The sequence below is a fragment of the Aythya fuligula genome, chromosome 2, assembly GCF_009819795.1.
Source record: "Aythya fuligula isolate bAytFul2 chromosome 2, bAytFul2.pri, whole genome shotgun sequence".
Lineage (NCBI taxonomy): Eukaryota > Metazoa > Chordata > Aves > Anseriformes > Anatidae > Aythya > Aythya fuligula.
Genome location: NC_045560.1, coordinates 122,344,739 through 122,362,007, shown reverse-complemented (window position 1 = coordinate 122,362,007; position 17,269 = coordinate 122,344,739).

The following is a 17,269-nucleotide window of genomic DNA, read 5'->3' as shown; positions in this document are numbered from 1 at the left end:
AAAACAGAAGCCTTAGGGCATGACTGGCCAGATTGGCAGGGCAGGAGAAGAGAAGGAGAGGGTACAAGAGCATAGAATTATTTGAGCTGGGATTAAATCATAATTCCAGTGAATATTTAAAACATTTGAGCATTAGCCGGAGGTGATTAGAATGAAATCCCAATATCCAGGTGATGGTTCTTCCCCTACAGCTACAGCGTCTGTCTTGGTTCCTTTTTCTATGAATAAGAAATGAACTCATGCAAAACAGAAGAGTTTAGGCAGGAGTCTGTGAGAACCTGAGCTCAGAAAACCTTTGCCTGGGAGGTGGAAAAGACCGTTTTGAATTCCTTCAGGTAAGGAAGAAATTACAGGGAAGAAACATTCTGAGTAGGTGATCTAAATACTGAATAAAAGAGTAAGATGATCCTAACTCATAAGCTGCTTCCTGGGCTAAAAACAAAACAATAAAAAAACAAAACAAACAAACAAAAAAAAAACACACAAACCACCACTGACCAGTTTTGTGAAATTACCTACCAAGATTGTGAATCCAAAGCAGATCAGTGTCCGAGTACCTAGAGGAGCTGGCCATGACCCAATTCCCACTTCAGCACTGACTATCTTGGTTACAGACTAATTTTTAACAGTTTTCAATTCATCATCAGAGCATCCTATTCATTGCTGCAGATGCCACTTGGATAAAAGATACAGAAAGCTAGACTGTACTGTACTTCTGTGCACATTTCTCTAAAAATTAGTAATGTATTAGGGATGTGATTAATTTTTTTTCATGAAACAGTGAGAAAGGTATGGGGAAGTCTTGAAAAAGCAGGAAAACTAGCAATGAGTAGTTTCCTAGTTGTATCATCCCTGCATTGCCCTTTTATGAGGCAAAGGTCCTGGGGGGAGAAAAATAGCGTGTGGTCAGACAGTAGAGAGTACATGCCAACATATACTCAAGAATGTTTGTGCTTGTGGTATGAGGGTATATGCAAGACGATTTCACAGTCGCTTCTATCATGGTAATTAATTTCATTATTTAAATTTGCCTTTTTTTTTTTTTTTTCTTCTTTGCAGTTCACTTACATGTATCTGGTGGTGGTGCTAGCATAAAAGCTATGGAACTTGGCTAGTATTCAAATTCCATTAAGGTTCAAATTATTTTGGCTTGAGTGCTTACATGGAAGACAGATTGACAGATACAGTGAGGTGATTGATTACCTTCTCTTGCTAGCCTTGTGTCTTTCCCCAGGGCAGGTCTTTTTCCTACTCTAGTGCTTATTTATAGGACAAATAGTGAAGAGTATCTTCCCCAGGGCCACCTGTCGATCAGGATACTATTCCAGCTTTCATCACTTCCTCATAATGTTTACAACTATTTTGTGATGTAGACAGTATGTTTTAAGAGCTGACTTTCCATATAAGTTCTTATATAACCAAAAATTTCCAAGAACCATTCACCACAAAAATCCAAATCATCTAAAACCAGCTGTCACTATTTGAAAGAGCTCTTGAACATGGCAACATCTGAACTTAAGCTAAAGAACTCAAATTCCCTTCTTTGTGATTCACAGAAATGCAGCGAATGAACATCCCTTTCAACCAAGCTTTCTGAAAATGAAATGCAAAAAGCAATCAGAGCAAAACGCTTAAATGAATAAATTCTAGGAATTGTAGCCTTACATAACCAATAGTACTTGGACTGAGTACAATTAACCTGGGACTACATACCTCCCAAGAATATTAGAAAGCTTCATTTGATGATCTAGGCTGTAAGGTATTTCATAGTCTTTTCCCTGTTACAGCAGTCCAAAAGCTGATTTTATATGTGTGTAATTTTTTTACTATTTTCCTGAAGAGATCAACAACAACAGAAAACCTGAAGTGGTAATTTTCTAGCTAGGAACACATTAGGAAATTAGTTTCTCCCTATGGCATTCTTGAGGCAGCACTGTAAACAGGTTATAATCATCTTTGCAATATTTCCGAGAAGCATCTCAGCCTATCCATTCAATCAAGAGTACCAGTAAACCTGTTTCTAGAGTTACACCCACACCAGCTTTGTTTCTTTGTTATGCCAACAAATTGAGAAAAAAAAAAAAAGTTTTTCTGTTAGAAACAGAAGCTGTTTCACCCTTTATCCCTAGCCTCTCAAACTTTACTTCAGGTTTCTCATGCCTCACAGGGATGAGTTCAAACACATCCTTGTAGTTTTTCTACTTGGGTTCTTGTGGCCCATGGTACTTCACAGCTCCTCAGGCAGCCTAGTTACTGTACCCACCAGTGAAGCCACTACTTCATCCAGCAACAGCTGCTGTAGTCTTCCCAAATTAATCCCACTTAGAGAAAGCTTTCAAAGAAACGCAAGACACAGCGTTCCACTTCAGATGCTTGCAAACAAGCGTATTGGGTTTGTGAGCATGCTGAGTGTTTGAGCAAGCCTGGAAGCTCCCTGGCTTAGAAGCGCCGGTGGATGCGTTAGTTGGAGCCTGCTGCAGAGCTGGGGGAAAGGAAGCAGCAAGTAACAGAGGCAGCAGCCTGTGCTGTCTGAAGCTGCAGCTCAAGCCATCCTAGTGTGCGCTGTGGTTAGGCAGCACTTGAACACAAATGCTGTTTGTGTCGTTTTAGTCTTAACTGTCAATACTCTTGCCCTCCTTTAGTTGTTTGTAAGGCTTCCCTAAGAAACCCATTCAGAAACTAAAGAGAAGTTTCCTCTTTGTTTTCCACAGCCAGGGGGCTGAGGCAAGTCAAAGGAATGAATCTGGACCAATTTCCAACTGTTTTAATCAGACTAGAAGAGAAACTTGCACTGTGGGTGTACTGTGGCTTTCAGCCACACCTTAGGGCAGCAAGTGGGAAATAATTATGGTACAGACGAAAGTATATTTTATACATCGATTTAATTTGAAAATAAACTGAATTGTATCACATCAACATAGGGAACACCAAAGCAGATAACATCTGCTTGAATAGCAGGGCTTACTGGGAATCTTTTGCCTCCCCAGATTTCTCACTGGAGCATTTAACAAGGGAGTCCAGGCTAGTTTATAAACCATCCTTTTAGCAACTGCTTCTGTGAAGTCTCAGTGTAGATAGTGATGGTCATGTGAGGAACTCCCTCCTTGCCCCAGTCAAAATCCTGGACCAACTCGTGTTCAGATTCAGCGATGTTTTGTTCTCCTGTTTGGTTGCCTGTGTCAGTCAGACCATGGGATTACATAGGTGAAAAATACAAATGACAAGTTATGTGGCAGATTAGGCTTGACACGTCAGGGTTTCACAAATCACACCTCATCTGTCACGTCTCACTCAAACAGCTTAGGAGAGTTTCACCTTCCCAAATGCAGAGCAAGCCCAACAGGCTTGTATTTGACAGTGCCATGTCTGAGTGCAGACGGGTGCACAAAACATGCCATATATATGTGTCATTCATTATGAATGACATAAAGGATTTAACACGATATTCAGAAAGGTCATGAGGTGTCAAATAATGTTCTGCCTTCCTGCATTTTCCATGAGAGATAAAATTAATACCCATACAGCACAATGAAATTATTTCTAGTCAGAAATTTTATCTTGTCAAAATAGTTTTTTCTTTCCTTTTCCTTTTCCTTTTTTTTTCTTTCTTTCTTTTTTCTTTCTTTCTTTTGTTCCTTGGGGCCTTGATAGTATAGTATTGCTTCATCTGAGGCTTTTAGCACCCTCCTGCTCCCTTTTTCAATTTGTTGTCTCTATTCCCATGACCTTTGAGGAAGCGAACAGCCAAGCTTGTAAGTGTGGCATCCTCAACATCTTCTCCTGCGTGGATATCCCTCCCAAGAGCATCCGTGCTTCCCTGCTGCTGCCCTACAGTTGTGTGGCAGAAGAAGGATGGCAGTGGTCACAATAAACCTCTCTGCTGGAAGTGGATATTTTGTATTCCTGACATTTATCCTACTTGCTGCTATGGGTGGCACTAAGCAAACCTCTCCTGGGATCAGTTGCTCTGACGTCAAGGAGGGAGGGCATTTTTATACAGTGGCATTAGGACTAGGGATTACTGGGAGGAAAAAAAAATCCTGGGAAAAAAAAAAAAAAAAAAAAAAAAAAAGAACTTCATAGTTATGCTCAGTTTTTAGTTACAAGACAGATGACCCCAGATGGTAAATGAAGGGGTAAACTGTCATCTTTATTATGGGCTTTGCTGCAGCCTCTAAATCAGTAACAAACATCATTTTTATTCTTTTAGCACAGCTTCCTGCTATGCTTGCCATGAATTCATTGCATGTTTTTTAACTCAACTATAGCACTGAAGAATATAATCCAAACAGATGGATGATTAATTATTTGAGAAGTAATTATAAAGAAACATGATCTCATACTTTAATGAGTAGTAGGATTTTTGGTAGTTGTTTTTTTTTCTGTGTCCTGTAAAACTTATTGATAAATTATAATCTAGATACCAAGACTTCATACCAGACAAGAAAAATTAAAGTGTGTCATTTATGCAATTTGAAATTAGATTGGAGTACTAAAAAATTGAGACAATTAAAATTTGGGATGTCTCATCTGCCTGATTAAACATGCAACAAGATGTGTGACTGACACTCCTCTCCAATCTTCATTTATTTGTTTAATATTAAAAAACTCCTCAGATGTATATAAGCCATCTGCTGTTCTCACATTCACTGAGCCTTGCTATATTATGCATCTGCAAAGCATTTTAATTTGATGCCATTAACTATGGAAATTTGCTCATGAAATTTGCTCATTTGAAAATATGAAATTCGCTCATTTTCCAGTAGAAAAACCTCATGCTTTCTAGACATTTCTGATTATGACCCAATCTTCTTTCCTCTTTTGTCTTCAACAGCTCTATTTTCATCATTACAGTTAAGCTGCAGGCTGCTTTGGTGATAAATAACACTGAGTGAGTCACTGCGAACAGGCTGGGTCCTCCTCAACACCTTCAGGCCACTTAACATTGTTAGCTCCTCAGTGCACTGTGAACATCTCCACCTGGAGATAGGGCCCTTGCTCAGCCAGTGGACTATAGAGCTACCCTAACCTGTAGCACGGTGAATGTCATCGTCCAACATTGCCAGGGTAAGTGGGAGAGTGTGACAGCATGCAGAGAGTTTCAGACAGAGGAGGCAACCATGCCTTCTGATGTGGAATCCAGGCAGCCCAGGGAGGGATTCACCTGAGCAAGCATTCAAGGTGGTCACCTTGACTCCCTGCTCTACACCCTCTGTTGCACTCCCCACCACCATGCCTTGCCTGTTTCTCTCCTAAGAGGGCGGGGAAAGCCCAGAGTTCTCTCCAAAAACAGAGTTGTAAGGCAATGTCAGAGGATGACCAACATCAGCCAGACCTTCTGCATGGCTGGAGGTGGTGAGCTGCCTCTCCTTCCTCTGCCTGCGTTTGCCTTTCTTCCTACCGTGCCTTCTGCCTGGTGCAAGCTGTTATGCATATGTACAGTAACAAGCGTGGTGGGATTTGTTACGGCAGCTGCTGTAATACAGCAAACATATGGAAATGAGAAGGAATACATCAGTGCCATAAAAGAAACTAGCCCTTAGGTCTTGGATGTAAGCTGAAGCAAGACATGGCAGTTGCAGTCAGTTAACATTATGAGTTACTTCAGGTGTTTGAGTTACTGGTTGGCTCTTATTTTTGTTGATTTGAACAAATACCTGTAGATTTCAGTCATTAGACTGCTTGCCAAGTGCAGCACCTGAAGGATTTAAATCCTTGCTGATGATTTCTTCTCAGTCTATTCAGGAGGTAGCTACCATTTGACCATCAGTGCTGATAACCTGCTTCGACTAGCAAAACACTGGGAAAAGGCCAAGATAAAGGAGAATAGTCCCTAAACCCTATACTGTAGGAAGAACCTTACGTAGCACCAATTCTGTGGCCTCCCCATACCTCATGAGGGAAAAAAATTGGGGTGAGGTATCACTGACTTGCAATTTCATTGTACCAGGCCTCATCACACAGTGGAAATGACTTTATCAAGAGGAAGGTGGTAGCTCCTCCATATACAGCCCATGAGCGTGGCTCTGACAGGCCCTGTCCGTCAACCCTCTCAGCTGCACTGAAGGGACAGCACTGGCACCACATAGCAAGGATTTAATCTCTCTCAGGAAAAAGGGGAGACTGAAATGTGCAACTTCTCAGTTGTGCCACCTCTCCTTTGCCACCTATGACTTGCACCACCCTCCCTTTCCCTCGTTCCTTGCAGGGACAAGTGGAAAAGTGCAGTGATGTTAACACGTGGCATCTGTCAATGGTCACAGGGCAGCTTCTCCCCTTGGGGTTCCTTCCAGTCTCAGCACAGAGTGCAGTATGTGCACTGCGTGAAGAACCATGGCCCCACCGCCAGCTAGGAGGAGTCAGCAGGAGAACTTAAGTTTGGTGTATTTCATTTTATTTTATGTCTCTTTGCTCCTAATGACCCTTTAGTCTCCTGTGCAGTAGAGAATGGAAGTGGATAAAATGGCAAATCATTACAGTCACACTTTATTCACTTGATGTACAGAATGCCGATTTAAACAAAGAGGACTGAGATGCAGAGTGCCTGGTGCATGTGCACAGAGGCACTCCTATTTATGATAGCCTCTTCCTGGACTATATAGAGATTTAATCCAGAGCAAGCAGTGACTGGAGCTCACTGAATGTATTGAAGGGACAGGGTGCGCGTCACTTCAGCAGGTACTAACTCAGCTGTTACTGTGGCTCTGATCATTGGTAATCATCTTTATTACTGTCACTGGGGCCAGTTTAAAAGACAGAAAACTTAGAGTCTGCAGGGTCTGCCGATCTGCATCTGCAGGGTCACCCAAATAAGTACATGCTATATAGCATTAAGTACACCGTGTCCGAGTTGGATGTGTCCTAGGGGTATTGAATTTAACATCTACTGTATTAACAGCCTGTGTATTCACACCAAACAAGCCAAGACTTGTTAATTTACAGCATGATCAAAAACACCACTCACTACAAGGCAACCCACCCCAAAAGATTATGAGATTGCTAGAAATCTGGGAAAGATCACAAGTCCTCAGATAATGATCCCAAATGGTGTCGAACAGGTGTAATTTCTGGCTGGGGAGAAAGGATATATACAGGAGCAAGGGCCACACTGCAGCCCTACAGAAAAGATCCCTTGCAAAAAAAAGAACAGCAAGTCAACATAACACTGGGTTAGTGTGCAGGCAATAGGATCTCATATCATGTTAACAGCAACATGGAGTACTATCTCTATCTCTCAGTTACTTTCTAACTGAGTGAAGGCAAACTCTGGAGACCATATCACATTTCCTGTCTATGATTTTATACTTTACTTTTCAGTGTTCAGTAGCACTTCTGAAGTGGAGAATAATACATTTCTACTTGTGTCTCCTAATGTGGAAGGTCTTGTGGCTGCTTTTTTTTTTTTTTTTTTTTTTTTTTTCTTTTTTCCCCCTCATTTCTCATTTTTTCCCTGAGGGAAAAAGAGATGTAGATAAAGCAGTCCTGTAAATGACAACACATTATTTTTAGTTCCTGAACTTAGCTATGGTTAATTAGTTTATCCAGCTGAAAATGAAAAAGAAAACCTCATGCCCCACAGTAATATACTTTCATGTGTAGCTCCCAATAACTGAAATCTTTTACTTTGTCCATGAAGAAAAGCCATTGTTGTGTGTGAAAAAGGTGGCACAATCTGTTATATATAATCCTCATATTTAATAAAGAACAAATAATTTCATCTCTCTTTATGAAGGTGGCCAACATGACTATCAAATTGCAAACCCTCATAAGACACCTTGAAAAAAATATCAGAAACATGAATGTAATGCAAAAGTCCAACCCTTTCTGTTAGTTTCCTGCTAGTTCTCTTTCTTGCCTGTTGGGTTTTGCTCCTTGCACTGCCCTTAGAGCTAACCTCTCTGTGACTGGCATTTTTATTCTAAATTACTTCTCCCCTCTGAATATAGAATATTCCCCTTCTTATGTTTCCATCTTTGATAAACCTTTCAAAATTAATGTATATAAAGGGAAGAAAAAGTGCTCAAGAAAAGGCAAGGGAGACCTTATGAGCCTTCCACCTACACTGAGCTCAAGCGTAGCCAAAATTCAACCCCCGCCCCATACGGACTGCCTCTCCGTGTCTTGTCCATTCAGGCTGAAGGAAGAGGAGCCCCAGGGTTGTAGTGAGCCTCCTGCCCCTGCTGTTGGGTCTGGTGTTGAGGCTGGTGTCCAGGCACTGAAGCTTTGCCAAGTGGTAGTGGTACCACAGACATGCCTGTCCCTTTGTGTAGGTTACAAACCTCCAGTTCAGCTGCCATTGTGGTCACAGTGGTACAGAAAATAAAGTGGGCCAGGGCCTATGATCTAACTTCTCGGTCAAATGTCTCAGTGCAGCTTATCCAAAAGCTACTAAAGCCTAAAGTGGACTTTAGTTAGTTGATATCCATCCATACTGACTACCGGGGACAGTCCCTGGCCCATGTTTTCCCCCAAGCTAAGCCATGCATGCACTGACTGGAAGAGTACCAGCAGGCCTGGCTCAGAACTATACCAAGGGATTAGTGACAGCAATGTTGGTTCAGTCAGCACTGGTGCTTGAGGCCCCAGCTTACTTGAGTTTACTAGGCAGCACAGACCCTGAGCAGCTGCTGTGCTCTCATCTTTACACTTAGCCATGGGCAGGCCCCAGGCCTCCTTTTATCAGGCTGGGCTCAGGGAAGGAGAGGGGAAGGGGAAAGAGGTTGGTGCTGGCACAGGTTTGCTTTGTGAAGGAGGTCCAGCTCTGGTCCTTTGCCAATGATTTTCTCTTTGCAGCTACATGGTAGTTCCCAGTTGAAGTCAAGAGAAGTTGAATCTCAGAACATGACCTGGGAGCAACTGATACAGCTGCCATACAAAACGTTGTGTTTTATAGTCAGTGGCTCCACTAAATTAAATGTCAAATATGAGTGAAATCCTGTTTCTGTGGACAAATGTTACATAACAATTATTATTCTCATTTCTCAGAGGAATGTGGTAGCAAGAGATTAAAGAGCATAGCCCAAGTCTCAAAGCGGGACTTCATGTCACAGACACAACTACAGTTTGGACTATTAGGGTGAGGTCTCACTAGTGGGCAGTGTTGCTTCTTCAGAAAAAATCCAAGTACCTTCTGTTTCCTTAAAGTTTCAGCATTCCTGCTTTGCAGTTTCATAGCATAAAGGGAAAAGAGCTGCATTTTCTTCTTTGTTTCTTTGTAAGGCTTGGACCTGAAGTAACAGCTGTACTAAAGTACAATAAGTAGCCACATCCACTGAAGAAGCTGTTTTCATTTTTCTCCAGGAAGACAAAGACATATCTACACACCATTATTTACTAATGTGTTGGCCCAAGCAAGTTTTCATCAGTCATTTTAAAGATCATTATAGAGGATGTGAGTGTTTTCAGAAGATAGCTTTTGCGTGGATATTCTAGCCAATGCCAGGAAGTCATTTGCATGCAATTTCAAAGCAGAGACTCTGTTTATTAAGGGCCCCCTACTTCTAACATACTGACTAATGGTATGCATAATTATCTGTCACACAGAGCAGACTGAGAGTCATAATAGTTCCACTGGATGAACAGAATGAATATCAAAGGTAGGGAGCTATTCTTGCAATACATTATTCATGGATGGCCAAATTTATCCCAGAAACTGGAAGTAGGGAAAGAATGCACAGCTTATAGCTCTTTTATTCCCAGTAAATTCTGACTACATTGTCATATTTGCTGCACACACTATCTCCTTCTTTAAACAATCTCCAGAAAGAGTTTTCAGGGCTCTTAGGTAGTTATGCAGTGTAAATTTTAAAACTGGCATAATTAGCAACATATATTCTGTTTTACTTTAATAAACAATTGCTTTTGAACAGGAAATAACTAGTAACTGCTATTTTTTTTTCTGATGACAATGTCATTTTAATTTATTTGAACAGTAAGTCATCTTTTGGGAATATGAAATTTCTGGCAAGTCTGAGAAATGAGGACAATCCCTAAATGCATCAATAATTTTGTAATGCCTTTTTTTTTTTGGTAAAAACAAGGTACAGTCCCTTTTTCAAACAACTACATTAAGAAGAAAAGCTGAATTTCAAAGAGCAAATGGTGCCTGACTTCCACATTCACTTTTACAAAGTTAACCTACAAGGCTTTTTCAAAGAGATAAAACCAAGGAAGGTTTCTCTATCCTCTGTCATGATGGAAAGACTGTAGTACTGTTCAGAGGAGCATTTTTAAACTATGTATAGTCATATAGTGGCTGGAAAGTTGCCTGGTGGAAAGGGACCTGGGGGTATTGGTCAACAGCAGGCTGAATATGAGCCAGAAGTGTGCTCAGGTGGCCAAAAAGGCCAACGGCATCCTGGCTTGTATCAGAAGTAACATGGCCAGCAGGACCAGGGAAGTGATTTTCCCTCTGTACGTGGTGACGCCGCACCTTGAATACTGTGTTCAGTTTTGGGCCCCTCACTACAAAAAGGACATCGAGGTGCTGGAGTATGTCCAGAGAAGGTCAATGAGGACCAGTAGGGGGAGCTGGGGTTGTTTAGATTGGAGAAAAGAATGCTCAGGGTACCTTATTGTACTTTACAATTACCGTAAAAGAGGTTGTAGGGTGGTGGGGATTAGGCTCTTCTCCCAAGCACCAACTGATAAAACAAGAGGAAATGGCCTCAAGTTGCGCTGAGGAGGTTTAGGTTGGATATTAGGAGAAATTTCTTTACTGAAAGGGCTGTGCAGCATTGGAACAGGGCTGCCCAAGAATCACCATTCTTCAAGAAACGTGTAGATTTAGAACACAGTAGCATGGATTAGTGGTGGACTTTAGTACTGGGTTAAAGGTTGGACTGGATGATCTTAAAAGTCTTTTCCAACCTGAGTGATTCTATGATTCTATGATTTCTCATGTGTTCTGGATTGGTTATCTGGTTTGTAGCTAACCAGAAACAGAAACAACCAACAAACCAACCAACCAAAAAAAAACCAGAAAGACATATTTTTGACACCTCATTTCCAGTTTTCAAGTTGGCATGTGTTTGCCTGATTAATAAATGTTTTGTTTTAAATGCGGTTTTTGTCTATTTAGTTTTCTTTAGATATTCAGGAATTGGCCATACTCAGAACTGTCTGAAGCTGAGCATGCTTCATTGATAGATCAGGAAAGTAAAAACAAACGATCTGGAAGTACATTTGTTTTACATTCCTCTGGCCTAACTCTGAGTGGGACTCAGATGCCCAAATTAAGAGCTTGATTACCACGTCAGGTGACTGGGCTCTTAAATTTAGATATTTAAGATAAATTCCTAAACTTAAATGAGATTAATCTATTTCTACTCATTTGTATTCAAGCTCATATTCATCTGAATCCAAGCCATTGGTTTAAGCAAACATTTTGTCCAAAATGATTTTGGTGTAGCTGAGAGGCTGTACATCACCTACCTGACTGTACACTGTTTCTTCGTTTCCTAGCTCCACTAGCTCCAATTACTACTTCACTATATAACTTATTCTGATGTAAACATATAATCTAGTAATTGCTAGTGTATTATGAACTGAAGTGTAAATTATATTCTCCTGAGCTTTTGAATTTTTTTTTTTTCTTTTTTTACTATAAGATGTTTAGGTCACCCTAAAACACTAGTCTGATAATTAGGTGTTTATTATCCACATCCAGGGCTGGAATTTCATATTAGTTATCCAACTTGTAAGTGGATAACTACAATATATACAAAATAATATTTCCTCTTACTAGAGTGATAGAAGCAAGGAAATGATACTTCCTGGAGATGATAGCACTATGTGCTTTCAGTTAATGGCAACCTACCAAAACCAGGCAAACATGAGAATTTAGTGCCATAGGAGGAGTTGTCTGTGGGGTGCTATCAAGTCAGATTTGGATTATCTGTTATGTTAGCAATCTGCTTGCAGTAAAACAGCAAATTCAACTGTTAAAAGGAGGTATGTTTTGCAGTGTTTTGTCCTTTCATACTGTATATAATTCACAGATTAGATATTAGCACTTTGTGTTGATTGGTCCCAGTGGGACTTCTGACATTTCAGCAATATATGCTGATGAAGGAGAAGTGCTATTCTTTTTCTTCTGCTATATTTTTGAAATATCAATCTTGAATGTGGTGTTTCTGCCACTAACCATGAGGTGGCATAATGTGCACATTGCGATGGCAGAAGAAGTGTCAAGCCTTCATTTTAATACTCCTTTGTAGATCATAGTCCTTGGCATATTAAATTTTAATGCTGAAAGGCAGGCTGTAAAACTTGTCAGGGTTTTAGAAACCCTACACTATGATAAAAGTGGTGACAAAGGTATATATTTGTGTGCATGTGTGCTGTGGTTCTTTTCATTCTAGCAAATAATCATTTTGAGTATACTGCTTCCTGATGATGTTAAATAAAAATCATATATATATATATATTTTTTTTTCAAGTTTGCTTTTCATTATCTACTTTTTCTTTTAGAATGATCCCTTTTGTCTGATTTATTTATTTGTTTCCTCAAATCTTTATTCTTTCACAGGGCTAGGTTTGATTTTCCTTTCAGGTTCTTGTAACGTGAAATAGATTTACTGAGTTAAGAATAGTCACAGGTTTAATTTCTTAATAACTGGACAGAGCTATAGGATTGTCTTTTAAATCAGATACTTTTCACACATCTGTTAATTACATGATTGAGTCTAATACTTCCCCAAACACACAACACTTTTAAAAAGGTGGAGTCTAAATTTGTATAAGAATATCTTTGTAAGAGCACTTGACTTCATATCAAACATCATTAGAAACTCATTTTTTGAGCACAGATTTTCATATTTGCTGGCTTGAGGAAAGAAGGACAAAACCTCTCTAATCCTAACACTAAGGTTTCTGGCAGATTTGGAAAACTTTCTGGCAAGCCATAAATCAGTAAATGGACTACATGCCAGGTTCTTTCATCCCCTGTAAACACAGTCTGTTATATCCATCTTATTTTCATCACCAGAGTCCTTGTGGTGAAGGGATGCAAAAGGAAGGTTATTTTGTCAGTGCAGGATACTTTATATAGGAAAAACAAACAAAACAGAACAGAACAAAACAAACAAACAAAAAAAAAACAAAACAAAAACAAAACAAACAAAAAAAAAGGTAAGCCTCTGTCAGGGGAAGTGGGAGAAGGATGCTTAGGAAGTGAAGGCAAGCCAGGAACCACAGGTGATGGGCCCTTTCCCCCTGTGCCCAACAAGAAGAGTGACCACCAGAAAAAGTGGCCACGACAAGGCAGGTCTGAGGTGGAGCCAGGAAGGGGCCTCAGTGATCATCACAGAATCACAGAGTGTTTGAGGTTGGAAGGCACCTCTAGAGGCCTTCTGGTCCAACCTGCTGCTTAAACAGGGCCACCCAGAGCAGGTTGCCCAGGAAAAGTCCAAATGATTTTTGAATATCTCCAAGAAGGGAGACTTCACAACCTCTCTGGGAATCCTGTGCCAGTGGTACATCATCTGCACTGTAAAGTGGTTCATAATGTCTATACCAAGCCTTCTCTTCTCCAGGCTGAACAGATCCATCTCTCTCAGCTTTTTTCTCAGAGGAGAGGTGCTCCAGCCCCACCATCATCTTCATGGCCCTTCATTGGACTCTCTCCAGTAGCTCCAAGTCTCTCTTGTACTGGGGAGCCCAGGACTGGACAAGGTACTCTACATGGGAGTCAGGGTCAGGCAGGTCCTTGGCCAGTCGCAGGCAGGGCCACAGCACATCTCAGGGCTTGGGTTTAAATACAGTTAAATGCAGCCTCGAGCAAAGCAGGGGAGAGCCCCGATGGGGCCCTCAGGGCTGTTTCCAGCAGGCTGATGCAGGCCACAGAGCCTACAGGTGGGAGCTGGCTGTGGTAGCCAGGGCCATTTGGTTGTCTCTGAGCCCCAGGCTCCTCTGGGTTTCTTCCAGAGCTGCCAGCCTGGATGGGTCTTATGTGTGCTCCTGCAGGCAGGCAGTGGTCTCCATAGGAGTTATTCTGGTCTCTAAAACACTCCAAGGAACACTTCCCACAGCAGTCTAGATACAGCTGCTCATCTAAACTTCAGAGCAAACAGACTTACGGCCTTTATAAACCAAAACATGGGTGTGAATATATATGTGTAAGAGCAAAACAGAAGGTTATCACACACCTGAGGATCTGGCTGTAACCTTTAAGCCAGGCAGCTTTACTTGCTAAGAAAAACAACGTCCTGCTGCGTGGATTATGAATATCAGACCAAGGTTGTTTAGATGAGCTGCTGGCTTTTCTGTACAAACACTTGGGTCTTTGTATCTGCTTGCCATTCTGATTCTGGCTATACAGATAAAGTACGATCGATACACCCTAGTGATGTGTTGTACAGCGTGGGGTGCAGATCTGCTTGCCTGTGTGTAGCACAGTTCTCATTCCAAGTATGGAATACTAGGAAATGCTGTAACCTTTCCTTGCATATGATGCTCTACTAATTGGGCAGGTACGCAATGATGTGGAAAAAGAGAAATTAGATTACACTTTGAGTCATATTCAGCCAACTTATAATTCAGCTTCAGCGAGTCTGCTTGGCAAGGACTCACGTGAGTGTTTTGAAAGCATGCTTGCATAAGACTGGTGTGAAATAAATAGGAGACTGGGACAGAAGGCTTAAAGCTGTGATATTAGGTCCCAGAGGAATAAGCAAAACAAGGAGAATCCTTTTTGCCTTCCCAGTATTATTTATGCATGGATGCTGTTTAGTGAGACTATCTCCCGAGTCTGCTGCTGGCTTTGAGAGGCAATAGACCATGCAATAGCAGCTATGCCACAAAGCTGTCACACACGGAACTGTGTAATGTGTGTGACCAACTAGCAGGTATTCATGTGGAGGAAGGAATTAAATCCAGATGCTTAATTTGTTTAAAATCAAAGAAAAGCATTCAAATTATGACTTATATGAAGAAAATGGAAATTATGGTGAGAAACCATCATTTATCAGCCATTGCTTATCGACACAGGGAAAGAAGCACATCTTATATGTAGTTGTCAAACAGCAAGCTGTACAGGCTTGATCTGTGTCCTTAGCTGCTAAGTAAGGACAACCTTGTGACTGGTTACAGTGAAGCAGAGTATTGCTGGTACACCAGGGTGATCAGGGACACCCTGAGAGGCTGTGAGCAGACCACCAGAATATAATGCAGATAAAGCTCTAAGGGCTAATCCTGCAGCAGTAACCTTGATCTGAAGCATCTTCTTCATGTGCTCATTGCATAGATCTGAATCCCAATTGTCCATAATGCTTGTAAACCCTATTTCAGTGCAAATTAACTAATCTTTCAGGTTTATCACCAGTTATACTTCAGGCAAAGTCAGCTCCCTGGATAGAGAGGACAGAGAGCGCTCATTAAGGCTGTATGGATATTGGGCATCCTCTATACCATGCAGTGCTATCCCATCAAACCTCCGATGTGAACTCAGCCACCCTACTCTAAAGGCATTGTTCTGGTGAGCAATAATATGGCCCATAGCTGTTTCAGGCACTAAAGAACTGGTTTCTATCAAGGCATTTGGCATGGTGGGTAAGAGCTGAATTTGTTTGTGAGAAAAAATGGCCTGCAGATGTGGGAGCTGTATGTGGAAGGAACATTTTGCCAAGTTGAAAAGAAACTTCTTCAGTTTACAAAAGAGCTCCCAGGTTGTAATTTATTATAATTAAACTAGATGAGACTGATTCTACAAGGAGGCAGGCCAATTAGTTTGGGATGTCAATTTTTGTTTGCCACTGTCAAAGTCTGTTAAGGGAACTTGATAGATTGCTGGGTTGGCTTTTTTTAATCAGATAATCCCCACATGAAAGGCAGACAGACAGCCGGGTGCAGAGAAGCACAGAGCAGTTGCCACTGTAAAAATACACCTGCCAATGTGGTGCTTGAAGGTGAAGGAGGTTTTGCTATGCCTGAGCTGTGGACAACTGTATGGAGAGGTGAAACTCAAGACCTAAACATGGAGCAGATCCCTGTGGGGCAGCTGCAAAGAATGAAAGAAGCCTTAATCGAAAGGCGTTTGAAAGACAAAACAGCCACTGTTTTTTATCTGGGAGAAAATCTGCCATTCTTCAGGAAGGGCTATGTCCTTCTGAGTGGCCCAAATGTGTGGTTCCACAGCTTTAGACAGGAAAAGTTAATTTTGTCACACATTAGCCAGCTCCCATACTCTTCAGACTCTGATATTCTAACTAATATGTGTTAAATATGTGTTAAGCCACTTGCCGAGGCGATCGGCTCCGGGGCAGACGCATTCTGCAGCGGAGCGGGGGATTGGACAGGCAGGGCTAATTTTTCCAGCACTCGAGGGAGCCGCCAGGACCCGGCAGCCCTCGTGAGGGAGGTGAACGAGGTGAGAATGTGGCATAGGCGGAGCCAGCAGCGCCCCCTCCCCGGCCCTTCAAAAGCTGCCCCTAGGGAGCTCAGCGACCAGGACGGGCAAACAGGGCACAGCGCGTCGGAAGGGCGTGGTGCGGCAGTTAGCACAGGCAGGGCGAGCAGGAAGGGCAGAGCGCTCCCCCCGCCCATATGAACACCTTCTCTAATGGCGGTCTACCGCTAGCTCAGCTGCAGTGGTGTACACCAGGCACAGTGCTCTCTCTAGGAAGTCTGTACACACCCAGACCGACTGCCCGCTCAAAACTGCGGTAGTTCAGGTCTCTGGATGCAGGGAGTGCCTGAGCCTGTTGCTACCACCTGCGGGGGGCACAGAGACTGTGTGCGTGAGGTGCGAGCAGGTGGATGACCTGGTCCGCCTGGTGGCAGGACTCAAGGAGGAGGTCAAGAGGTTGAGGGATATCAGGAAGTGTGAGCGCGAGATAGACTTGTGGAGCAACTCCCTGCACAGCCTGAAGGACAGGTACTGGGGTGAGACACCCCAAACAGGGGTGGACCCCCTGCCCTGCTGCTGTTGGACAGAGGGAGGGGACCTAGGAGTTGAGGAGGAATGGAGACAGGTCCCTGCTCGACATTGCAGGCGATGCCCCCCCACCGGCCTCACCTTCCCAGGTGCCCTTACGCAACAGGTTTGAGGCCCTGGAGCTTGAGAGACCGGTAGCTGAGGAAGAGGGAGAAAATGTACCCAGGAGGATGCCTAGGGTGAGGAAGTCAACTCCACGCCTCAGGACTGCCTCCACCAGGACAGAAAGAAGGGTGATTGTTGTGGGCTACTCCCTTCTCAGGGGAACAGAGAGCTCTATTTGTCGGCCTGACCCTACCCGTAGGGAAGTCTGCTGGGGGTCAGATATTGCCAGAA